This window comes from Neopelma chrysocephalum, unplaced genomic scaffold, assembly GCF_003984885.1.
Source record: "Neopelma chrysocephalum unplaced genomic scaffold, ASM398488v2 Primary Assembly neopelma1_86, whole genome shotgun sequence".
In the NCBI taxonomy this organism is placed as follows: domain Eukaryota; kingdom Metazoa; phylum Chordata; class Aves; order Passeriformes; family Pipridae; genus Neopelma; species Neopelma chrysocephalum.
Genome location: NW_020897748.1, coordinates 3,249,962 through 3,262,198, shown reverse-complemented (window position 1 = coordinate 3,262,198; position 12,237 = coordinate 3,249,962).

Genomic DNA, 12,237 nt, shown 5'->3' with positions numbered 1-12,237 from the left:
AGAAGAAAAATCCCCAACTGTAGAAAAAGTGGCCACAGGAGCTTGCAATTTATCACTCACCAGAGGATATGCATAGGATAGTTTTCAAAATGTTCCTGCTGCAAAAAACCCTCCAGTTGGCAGTTGCTGGTTCCTGGAAGCCATATCAGCCATTAGTAACACAAAACCCCACAGGAACTCAGGTCTGCTGTGTCAATAAGAGGATGCTTTTAAACAGCTTGTAACCTGGCTGGGATTTGGTGCATTTTCACAGGCATGGGGAGGGCCATGTCTCATACCAAGCTTTAGCAGCTTTAGCAGTGATGTGAGGACATCTCAAGAAAAAGGTGATAAAATCATCCGCTCTTCCCAGGGTGAGCACTCCAGTGCCTGGCCCAAGCCTCCTCCTTGAAATGGCTAACCCACTAGTCCTGGCTAAATCTTAAATGCACGTGAGATACCCAGAGGACAGTTTCAGCTTAAAATAGTTGAAGTTTGGCAACGCTTATCAGGAGCAGAGTGGGTGACACTGGGGACAATCAGATGCCTTGAGCATTAGCCAGTGCTGCAACAGGTTCCAGGAGTGGGGGGTACTTGGCACTGGGAAGGGGCAGACTTGCACAAGGCACTGCATCCACGCTGGGCACAGAGACAGGTGTCAGATAGGAAGCTGGGGATGTGTCTGCCGCTACTTGTAAATAAAATAGGACTGGGTTTGCTTTCTGGCTCGGATATGGGTGGTTCAGCACAGCTCTTGTCCATAAAGACAGCACAGCTCTTGTCCCATCCCAAAAAAGGGTGGCCTGATCAATCCCACTCTCCCCTGCTCAAGTCTGGGCCCTTGCAGGGAGAGTGCTACTTGGCCAGGACAAATCTATGCCAGTGTGAAGTAATACACCATGGAAATGACATGGCCAGCAGGTGAGTCCTTGCCCTGTCTCTCTTCAGCTTGTCAGTAGGAGTAGAGTCCTAAGGGACACCCATGCCATGCTTCCTCCACATCACAAACCCCAGACATGGTCATCTGTCTCCTGAGGTCTTGTGCCAAAATTGAGCCCTTTGGCACAACGGATTGTGAAGAAAAACAAGGAGATGGAGTGTTGCTGGAGATGAGCAGGAAGGAGAGGGTTGCTCTGTGTGTGTGCCTTTCTGCCTGGCTGTGGGGTCAGCTGCTCCATCGGGGGCATGACAACCCAAATGTCACTGTCACCACTTACAGGGGGAGCTGGGGAAGGAGAGAGGTCTCCCAAAGGGTGGGAGGGAACGGGTGCCATGCTGCAGCACATAACATCCTAATCTGCATAACCAGCCTGAGGAAAATTGGCAAGCGGGATGGGGCAGGCATTAAAATGTGTGTGAGCAGTGGAGGGGGGGGGCTTAAGCAATTACTTGGGGCATGAAGCAATCAAAAATATTTCCCAAGAAGCCCTGACACACTACGTGCTGCTGAGGTGCTTCCTAGAAAAACAGAAGCTGTGCTCTGAGCAAGGGCTGCCTGCTGTGCTGTGCAGGGTGAGGCAGCCAGTGCGCCAGGGACACAGGCAGGCAGTGATTGCCAGCTTTCTCTCAGAGATCACCCTGGCACTGTGATATTAAGGGAACCTATGGAGGTCTCACACTTTGCTCACTAGAAGTGGTTTCAGTAGTGGTGTGAAAAATGTGTCTGAAGAGTTAAGATCCTGGCAGGCTTTGTGCATTTCAATGTGCAAATACCAGTGATTACTCTGACACAAAACATGCCACGGGCCCGTGGCCTATCAGGCTGTGCTCGCAGGAGAAGGGGTGTGGATGTTCTCGCACCCCACAGCCGTTGGGTGGCTGATGCTCATCCGATTCCCGGTAGTGTGCTGCAGCCAAAGTCATCCTCCTCACCTCCGTCAGAGTCCAGAGGTGAAAAAAGTAACATTTTTATTGTTGGGAGGCCTGTGTTATTTGGCTGCAATTGCAAGCACCCTGTCCCCTTGCCAAGAGAAGCTTTGCAAACAGACCAGCCCTCCCAGGATGCTGCCAACAATTGATGCATTATTTGAAAATCAGACGCAGACGTGGAAGAGGCTGGTGGGTGCAGGAGCCTCCAGCGCCCAGACAAACGAAAGAGGAGCAAAGGCCAGAACTGTGTTAGTGCATTTAAAACCTAATTAAACCCAGAAATTCAGCATGCTCCAGACCATCAAAATCAGGTAGGAGTGTATGAAAACAAGGAAAAAAGGACATTTGAAAGTCATGTCAGAACTGAAGAATCTAGGATAAATGCCAGTGGCACTAGAGAAAGCAGTGACACTTGCAGCATGTACCTAAAATACAGGCAAAGCTAAGTGAAAGAGCTCACACTGGGAACAAGGAAAAAAGAACCTTCTGGAACAAAGGCAGAGGCAGATCTGGGCGAGCCAGCTGGAAAAACATCTAGTTGTTCTAGATGACTATTCACATGAGCATCATTCATGAGTTCACACATTCAGCATGACTGAGGAATACTGCAGCTAAAAAGGAGGCATGTGTACACAGTCCTTTTAATCAGATGCAGCTACTTGACATATCATGTCTGATAACTGGCTGCAGAATTATGACTGCAAGTTCAGACATGTAACTGCTTATCCCTCAACTGCTGGGAAAGAATGACCTGAGACATAAAATCCACGAGGGAAGATGCAGAGTCAAACTCTGATTTAAATTTATGACTAGATGGCACTAGCACCACAGGAGCTGTAACCTTTGATGCTGCTGTTCCAGAGAAAACTAAAAGCAAATCTGCTGAGCTTGCTGCAGGCTGAAGTTCCAGTCACTGGGACTTACAGATTTGCAGAGGCAGACAGTCTGGGTCATCTCTTTTGACTGTAAGAAGTGGCCTCCCCATTAATGTGCTGGGGGGGGGGGGAGTTCCACACCAAACACTCCCTGTGGCATCCTTAGGAGAGCTCAGCTGGGTGGGGATCTGCTGAGATGCAACTGTGACACTGATGGGCACCATCTTCAAGGCTGAGGATGATATGAGCAGAGATCTCCAATAGAGAATAAAACCTTGGAAGTTGTGGGAAAGAGCTCAGAGGTACTTTTTATAATGTCACATAAGCTGGATTTTGTGACTTGTATTGCTCCATGGGAGTTAAGAACCCAGCTGCAGACTGCACCCAGTTGCCTCTGATTCGAGTTCAGTGAGGGGAGAGGGTGGCTGGAGCATGACATCCTTGTCACTCTCATCTCATGGGATTATGAGCTGGACAGAGGGAGAGCTGTACCAGATACTGCTGGATTTACTTGGTCTTGGATGCATACTCTTTCCATGAACTGGGAGAAGTCTGTGATAAGTGCATTTTCACAGTAGACAGCAACTCAAATCAAATTTCACCACCCTTTTACCTTGAGCGATTTAGTCATCCTGAAGAGTTGTGCTAACACAACCTTCGGCCAGCAGCCAACTCCTCCTCCCCTTTCCAGTGGGGCGAAACACATTACAGCCATTGGTCTCTGCCCTTCTGTTCCCCTAAATATGTTCATTTCTCCGCTGTTGGCTAGATCTATTCAAATATGCCATTTTCATGAATGTAGCACTACAGCAGCAAGGGGATGGGGATGGATGGGGTTGGACCACAAGGCTTCAGAAGAGACTTCAGGAGAGCAAGACAGGGCTGGGAACCAGGCCCAGGCAGGGCTGAAATGCCAGCCTGCCTGGCTGACAGCTGCTGGCACAGCAGCTCAGCCCCTTCTTCCAGAACCTCCACTGGGGACACAAGGTGGGGAGCTGCAGTATCTGAGGCAGGAGACTGGTGTGTCTGCAGCTCATGGAGGTTGCACCTGATGTAAGAGTTCCCTGGGGCAGCACCAGCAATGACTTCAGAGAGACCTCAGTGACCACAGATTGTCGGAGTAACTACAAAACTTCATTTTACGCTGTCTGTGGATCTGACTCAACTTATTTAACAGGCTCTAAAATACATGGTCTCTGCACTGCAGGTAATAAAAGTGACTAGTATCCATGTCTTTCACAGAGTGAGTTTAAACAAGGCTGGCAAGGGATTTTACAGGTGTCAAATTGTTTCTGTGCGCTCATAAGTAAGTGTCAGGTAAAACATTAATTGTTTGGGTTGTTTTTCTTATTTTTACACCATTATAAAGTTGTAACTTACTGCACAGCAGTCCTTTCTTCCAGGGCATTTTACAGCGCTGGCTATGCTCCGGGGAAAAGAGAAAGAAGGCTTTAAAAGATTTAGTTCCAAATTATTTACAAAACGTATCTGAAAATGTCTGACATTTCACTAAGGATTTCTGAATCACTAGACTCTGAAGTAAAATCTAATGGGAAATTTCTTACACTGAAATAAAAACTTTCCTCTAAAAAAAAAATCCAATGTGTGAATTTATGAAAAAAAATATTCTGGAAGTGACCTTCTTAGCTTATTTCAGTTCTTAGCAGGACATTTCTCAGGGGTAGAAAGGTCAATTTCCTTTTGACTCCCTGTCTCGTTCAGCCTCTCAGGGAGAGCATTTGTAAAGACCAGAAGAGTTTTCACAAGATAATAGGGATAAATGGAATTGAAATTATCATAGGTCCTAAGGCTAGATTTACACAGCAGCATCTAAAAGAGGGGAGTAGTGTACTACAGAGATGCTCACCAGCATCGCATTACCATTGGCTTTGGTGTGGAGATTGAATCTGATAAATCTGTATTGCATGTTTTGTGGGGTGCTCCTGGTTTATTTCCTAGTAACTCTTGTCACATAACTGTTCTTTGCAACCCCTGCCTTGGCACAGCCATTGGGGCTTGCTGGCTAACAGAAAAGGAGGCTTAAAAGGGCTTGGAGGACAAGGCTCTATAAAGAAACACACTTGGATTTTCCTCCTCAAAGTGTCTGTCATCTCCTGCATGAGCTAACCTGTGCAAAACCACTTACCCTCAAAAGTTAGACATCCTGGGTGAGTGTTCTCCTTCAAGTGAGTGTGGTGAGATATTCCAAGACCAGATTAAACTACTTCCCAAGCCCAAAGTGCTGCATAGAACCTCAAATATCTCTCCTACCTGTAAAGGCTGCCCATATCATCCTCCACTGTATTTTCAGAGATAATTGCACAGACAGAGGGCAATTCTATTTAAATGTCTGCCATTACTTCTTTTAGACACTGAAGGAAACAGGCTGGGACATGTCAATTGTCTGCTCAAGCTTTGTAGGAGGCTTTCATCCTGCACTGCTCAAATAAGAAAAGCTATGAGATCACTGGTTGCTAAACACTTGACGTGATTTCCCAAGGTTTGCCTATATGGTAAGTGCTCTGGTAATTTGGGTAGTGTTGACAGAAGCCCTGAATATTACCCAAAGCACTTGGTGATTATTTTTTTCTGCTGCCTCCAACAGCAACCCCCCTTCCAGACAGAGACATTATTCTGCTGCTAATGGTGCACAAAAAAAATCCACCTTCATGTCCCAAGTGCCTTCCTGCAGACCATGTTGCTCTATTGCTCGTCTCCCAGCATTAAGAATGGGGTGGGACAGGATGGAACAGGGACAGATTTCTTGAGCCACTTCCACCTTTACATCTTTTTAGGTTAATATTTTTAGCTTAACATTTGAAACGTAATTTCAGGTTGCATTTTAATGTCATATTCCAAGTGCGGAGTGGTGAGATCTTTTAAAAATGCATATATAATTTATTTTTCCTTTGTGCCAAAGACAAAGGGAGTCTTGTCATTAAAAAATCTATATGACTGAGACTCTGCAGCATCTGGTATTTATAGTCAAAGACAGAACTGTATTAAACTTTCCTGTATGTCTTTTTATGTAGTAAATTATCATAATTGTCCTCTATACAGTCAAAAGCTGAAATAAAGAGAGGAAAATGACGTTATCTATTGTTTTATGAGAACCACCAGGTCTCCTAATGGGAGCAAGCATTTCTCCCATGGCTTCCATCCAGCACCATGGGCCTGAATCAAGAGCAGTCTCCCCACCATTCTTAGGGGCAGGACTGCAAATCTTGCTGATAAATACTGAAAAACTCCCATGGACTTCTGCAGGTGTTGATTAGGAAGCATCATGACAGCCACTAGAGAAGCCACAGCAAAGAAGGCTTGGAAGACCCTGGAGAGGTGATAGGAAGGAACAACACAGCATAGGGTGGCAGTTCTCAGAACTAGAAATGCTTGTGAGCTTGCCTTTCCGTGTTGATGATCTGGAAGGTACAGGCATTAATCTCTGATATTGGTGATTGAGGTTTAAACTCCTTTACAGTGTCACATACACTGCTTATAGAAGGAAAACATTATTTTATGTTTAGCAATGATATAATAAAAATTCTCAGTTACCAATTACTTATGAAATACTGGACTGAATATTACTTTCATGCAATGCAAAGGTTGTGCTATTGTGCTCTTTGTGTAAGCCTTGCAGTAGGGGGAGGAGGGAAGACGCTAGTATGATGACACACTAATTCCAAATACTTTCCCTTTATTCTTACAAAGAAAGAAACATCAACAGCAGTCCAAGCAGCACAGCTATTATCATTGCCCACACCAATCTCAAAATACCCTCCCCTAGACAACACAGGATGCCAATAAGCATGCATGCCTTTGAAGAAAAACCTGGGGACCTGCCACTTTAAAAGGAAGCTCAGGCTGAGGTTACGCTGAAGCCTTCTGAAGTGTGCCTGTCCTGGGATTTTGTATAAATTAAGCCATTGAGGAAACTGGCAAAAAGCAGCCACAGGGGGTGGAGTTGCATTAGAACCTATCTCTGTGTTTGCTTGGGTGTGAAGACTTGTGTTTGCTTTTTATTTCACAGAACTGAAGAGATTTAATAAATTATGTGTCACTTAAGGAACAAATCCTTTACAGTCTAATTCTTCCATCATAAAACATTCCTTAGAAAGCCACTAACTCTTCATGTTGATCTTTCCCCAGTCTGAAGGAGAGACTGTATCCTACAGAGACTATCCAAGGGATGCTTCTACCTATCCTTCATAATTTCTGTTATCTCTGGCAGGGAAAGAATCCCCTGAGCTATGACGGCTGCAGTTTATTTTCCATAAAGGCTTGCCATCACTAGCTGAACTGCAGTCAAACAGTGCACTGTTTGCTTTGTCCCAACCAGTTTTGAGTAAGACAAGTTCTTTGTGTCAGAACTCAATTGTTAATACAGATAGTTTCCTTTTTCTGTTTTTTTTTTTTTTTTTCCTACTACTAGTATATAATTAGGCAAGTGCCCTGGAAGATCAGAGACAATTCAAAAATTAGGAAATGCCAAAATGGAAGTTGCTCAAGCAATTGGTCTGGGAGGGCTCACATGCCCCACTGAGTCCTGGCTTTGGGTGGTCCTGGCAGGGTCTCCCAACCAAACTGCATCCCTGAGCCCCTCAGACCCTTGTTCTAACTGCTCCTCCTGCAGGATCTCTTCTAGTAACTCACTTCTCACCTGGTTAGATGCCACCCTTTCTCTACCACCTGGAATACGTCAAAGTCCGTTGGTACCCTATTGTCCTTGTGTCAACACTGTCCTTTAATTTAAATCATATTTGTTTCCTGGTAGTTACTTCCTTGAGGTATTAGTACCTCCTTGCAGCCCTTGCTGGCTGTGCTGAAGATGTCTGGGACACTGTCCTAGGGCAGAATGAGGGAGGTCATGCCCATGGGGTCTCAGCACTCCCTTCCACAGTGGCCTCAGCAGGTGCTGTCCTGCAGCGGTACAGCAGCGCTTTGCCCTTTATTGTGCTGTTGTCAAGGAGAGCTAGCTGGCCTCCTGGTCTGACTGATGACCTCCACGTCTTGGATCAATATAGCACTGACATCCACTTACTGTTAATCTAGTTTCCCATTGTCCACCCAAAGTGTCTAGTTCTACAACCTCCTAGGTAGAGTCCCCATCACTAGCAGTTTTCAATATGCAATTGGACAGGGTGTTAGATAAGCTCATCTAGGTATCCTTTCTTGTGAAAGGTTGGACCAGATGATCTTTCAAGGTTCCTTCCAATCTGGGCTGCTTTATAATTCTGTGATTCTAGCATTTGAAACAGCACCCATCTGTGGTCCAGTTGGCATCTGAGAAGTGACTTTCCTGCAGTGACAAAGCTCTTGGTAGTGTAATTAGTGTCAGTAATGTTGAGATCTCTGGACAATCCAGCACCAGGGGTAGGCAGAAAACATGGTGCCTGAGGCAGGAGGCCATTCACAGTCATTGGTCTTGTCCAGACTGGGTCCCCACCACAGCCATCAGTAGTCCTTGTTCCTCACAGACCAGCCTCACCAACTAATTCAAACAGTCCTAGTCCTTTCCATGCCCCCATGTCTGTCTTCAGTCAGCCCTGCTGTTACTGCTGTGCCTGGAGGTACCCTCCATTGCTCCAGTCTCATCCAGGCAGTCCAATGCTCCCCGTGCTCTGGTTCCCAGCTACAGTCTGTCTGCCCACCTTCCGAGAATTCAGTCCCTGTCTTACCCCCTTGTGCTGCTTTTCATGGTCCATTCCTCTGTCCCAGCTCCAGAAAGCCTTGCTGGGCTGTTTGTCTTCACAGGGAACTTCTGCCTCCAGGATAATCATCCCAGCAGGAGAGCTCTGGAGAGGCAGAGGTGCCTGCTCTTAGGCCATGCATAGCCTGGTATGTGCTCGGTGTGGATGGAAGTCCAGATGTATTCAGCTGCTGACTTTACAATGCTTCTGCTGAGCAAATTTGAATTTCAAAGAGATTTTCAAGGCAAACTCCTGAAGCAGTACTTTTTTTCCATCCGCCTCTCCTGATACCATGCTAACTTTCAGCATCTTCCTCAGAAGCATGGGAATGGGGGAACTGTTCATAAGTACGAAAAAAACAAAACTGGAAAAAATAGTGTATTTTTCTCTATCCTTGCTGCCTCTTGCAGCAGAACAATTTTGGCTAAAAATTTCTTAGTATTAGGTTATCAGCCTCAAGCTGATAACTATTTCAGAAAACTGCCTCCCAAGTAGATCAAGTCTGGAGACAGAGAACTGAACCCAAGGTCTCATAATGCAGTGTTTCTGAACCCTTACTCTGCTAATAGAAGGTGACACCTGTCAGACCTATTGTTGTATGAAATAATCCACAGATCTATCGGCTCTTTTCACCTGTCCAGAAAAAGCTCATAAAGAGTTGCTAAGTGTAGTAATGTTTGCAGTATGCTGGGAGGATGGAGCAGCCTCTAAGTGCTCAGCATTGCTCCATTCAGCTGTTACACAGCTCTGGCAGAGCCAGAAGGTTGACTACAAACAGCAACAGACACTGTGGGTTCAGTTATGAATCATGGGAGGGACCTTTCTGTATTTGGTGCCTCGGCACTATGGTGACAAAAATTCCACAAACACTTTACAGAGAATAAAGCCATGTGTTTTCTGTTCCTCCTTACGCAGTGTGGTGCTGCGTGGGAATAACCTGTGGTGGTGAGGTCCTTTGAGTTAATCCTTTTCCGATGTTGCTTTCCTGGAATATCCTTTGCTTGGGTGAAATACTACTTCAGATGTCATTTATGACCCACTTTATCTAGACCCACTAGATAACTACCAATACTACCACTACTTTATTGGTAGTTACCAGTGAACAACAGAGCCCTTGTCATACTCTTCAGAGTCCCCTTGTTCAGACTGAAGTATTGCTAACCTTTTGTACAGAACCAGGTAGCAAATGGAGTCATTCCAACACTCAATGGGTCATTCACTGTAACCTTCACTCGGTGATAGTTGAAAGCTCCTTCAAAACAGTGTGTGCTTCCAAAAGGTATGTTTAATCATCATGACTGCACTGCTGAAGTGGGAAGGCTGCCTTCCAAACCATCCTCTCCACAGCTTCATTCCTCCAGGTGTCCATTTAGAAAAGCATTTTGTACAATAGCTAACTCTTCCAGTCTTTCTAAGTTCTTCATATCTCATTTGTTCCCGAGTCATCTAAAATTGATACAACTCTTTAAATGCTTCTAACTGTTCTGGCTAAAGTGCTGATATAGCAGAAAGCAGCACCAAACTGAAAGGCTGAATTTCTTGTGTTCACAAAAACATTTATAAAAAGTGAAAAATGAGACAAAACACTCACAAGGCTGCCGCTGGTACTGCTCCTCATTTCTCTTCTTCTTTAATGAGTAATCACTGGTCTCCCTGTGCGCATAAAATTTCCTATTCCTAGGACCAGAGGAGCACATCACTCAGCACTAATCATGGCTCAGCTTCTTTGTGCAGTTCCTCTTGTCATTAACAAGAGGTGCTCCCAGAACTTCCAGTCTTGCCGCAATCAGGGGAGCTCTTTCTACTCACTTCATGTGACGGGGTGATCAAGGCTGCACAGGGACACAAAACCTAGAGGTGGGCAGAAAGTTGCAGGCAAATGTAGAGTGTCCCAGGTCTGGAACACTGCATGCAGTTCCTGTTCTCCATGCCCAAAGGGCAGGCAATCAGAAATGTTACAAGGTCAAAATGGCTGTGGTAGGAAGACACACCAAAATGTGCATGACTCTGCAGGCTGTATAGGCCAGCAATAAATGACAGACAGAAGGAACATCTTTCTGCTGTTTCACACAGTACCGTGGATGCCAAATGCAACAGTCAAAAATATGGTTTATAACAAACAAAATGATTATTTGAAGTACCTCATAACTTGTGGGGCTCATGGTTGCATAACATTATGGAGGTCAAAAGTATACAGGGGTTCAAACGGGGGTCAGACCGATTCACAAAACAGTGTTGACTCAGAGATGTGAAACGCAGGGATGCAGATCCAAGCTCAAGCTGAGGAAGTCTGGGACATAAAATGGAGGATGTTTGGAAGGGAAAGAGTGCTGCTCACTTCTTCCCAAGTGCCCAGGGCAGGGGCTGTCAGAGGTGTGCAGTGCAGTGTATGAGCCTCTGGTCCAAACCAGGACAGAGAATTGCATCTTCTGATGCAGTGGTAGTGGGCAGAGGGACAGGGCCTGTCATGTATTTCTCAGCACTTTCTGGGTTGAGTTGTATTTTACTTTGGTTTGATCCACAGTACAGAGATGTCTCTGTGCTTCTGTAGTGCTTGCTTGTGGCTTGTGTGGAGTTTGTGAGAATAAATACTAACCGTGCTATTGTGTCAGCCAGTAGTCAGGGTTAATGACCATTTATTGGCCCATACACTGTTGAGCAAAGAGACTCCCTCTTAATGAAGGTCCTACCAAATAACAGTGTACAAATAATGCTTAATGACTCAAAGTGATGCCAGGTCCTTTAAGATCAAGGAAAATGGTCTCTAATTATACTTAGAGTTCTTCTTCCTCAAATGACATCAACTAGTACCCCAAGGACAAAGTCCTTTCAGCCAGAGAAGCAGTCTATAACTAAAAAAGGACATGTTTTTTATTAAAAGTACAAGATACTTTGACAGTGAAATAAGATTCAAAGGAATTACTGTATGATGTAATATGTATCTGTAACAGCATAAGTGTTTATAACTAGCAGTACTTATAATCTGTCTCTCATGGTTAATAACATGGGACTCACTGCTCCAACTCTGCAGGTGAAAATACAGAGACCAGGAAAGGGGATGTGGTTTCTCCAAAGTCACACAATAGCTCAATTGTCAAGCATGAAACACCTAAGTGGAAATACACAAACAGAGAAGTCTGTTCACAAATAGGAATAAAATATGAAAAGAATGAGCAAACCTTTCTGTTTCTAAAAGAGAAGGGTCATCTGCTGTGGTAAAAAAAAAAAAAATCAAACATCTTAAAACAACCTGCAAAAGTCCCCAACTGCCAACATAATTTATATCAGACTCCTTCTAGGGAGGGGCTGATGCAGGAATCTTCCCTCACTGCTGCAGGAGCTGGAAATGGGGCCATTTACCACAGATAAAGTGGTTTTATTCGATAAACCCAGGAGGCTTGAATTCTTGCTAATGGCAGAGTTGAGGTAACTGCACATGAGCTGTTTAACCATTTCTAAACCAGTTGAGAAAGGGTTTCCCCACTTCACATCTGTCCCATGCCAACTGAGCTTGGCTTTTCCCTTCTTTTTGTTTTTATCCCCAACGACACTGTAATCACACAAAATTCTCTGTTATTGAGATTCTCAGGGAAGAATCAAAACTCTCCTCTCTCCAGGGAAGGAAAAACAGGGGCAGCTTCTTGCAGCCCTTTCCTCAGCTCCTCTTCCACTATTTACTTTACTTCTTTACCTTGCAAACAGCTCCAGTATCTGGAAGCCTGGGCTAAGCCCAGCCCTTTTGTGCCCTGCAGTCATCGCTGCATCTTTAAGGGAAAACTGATTCCCAGGAATGCTGTGCATGCACATACCTATCTGGGCGCTGCACC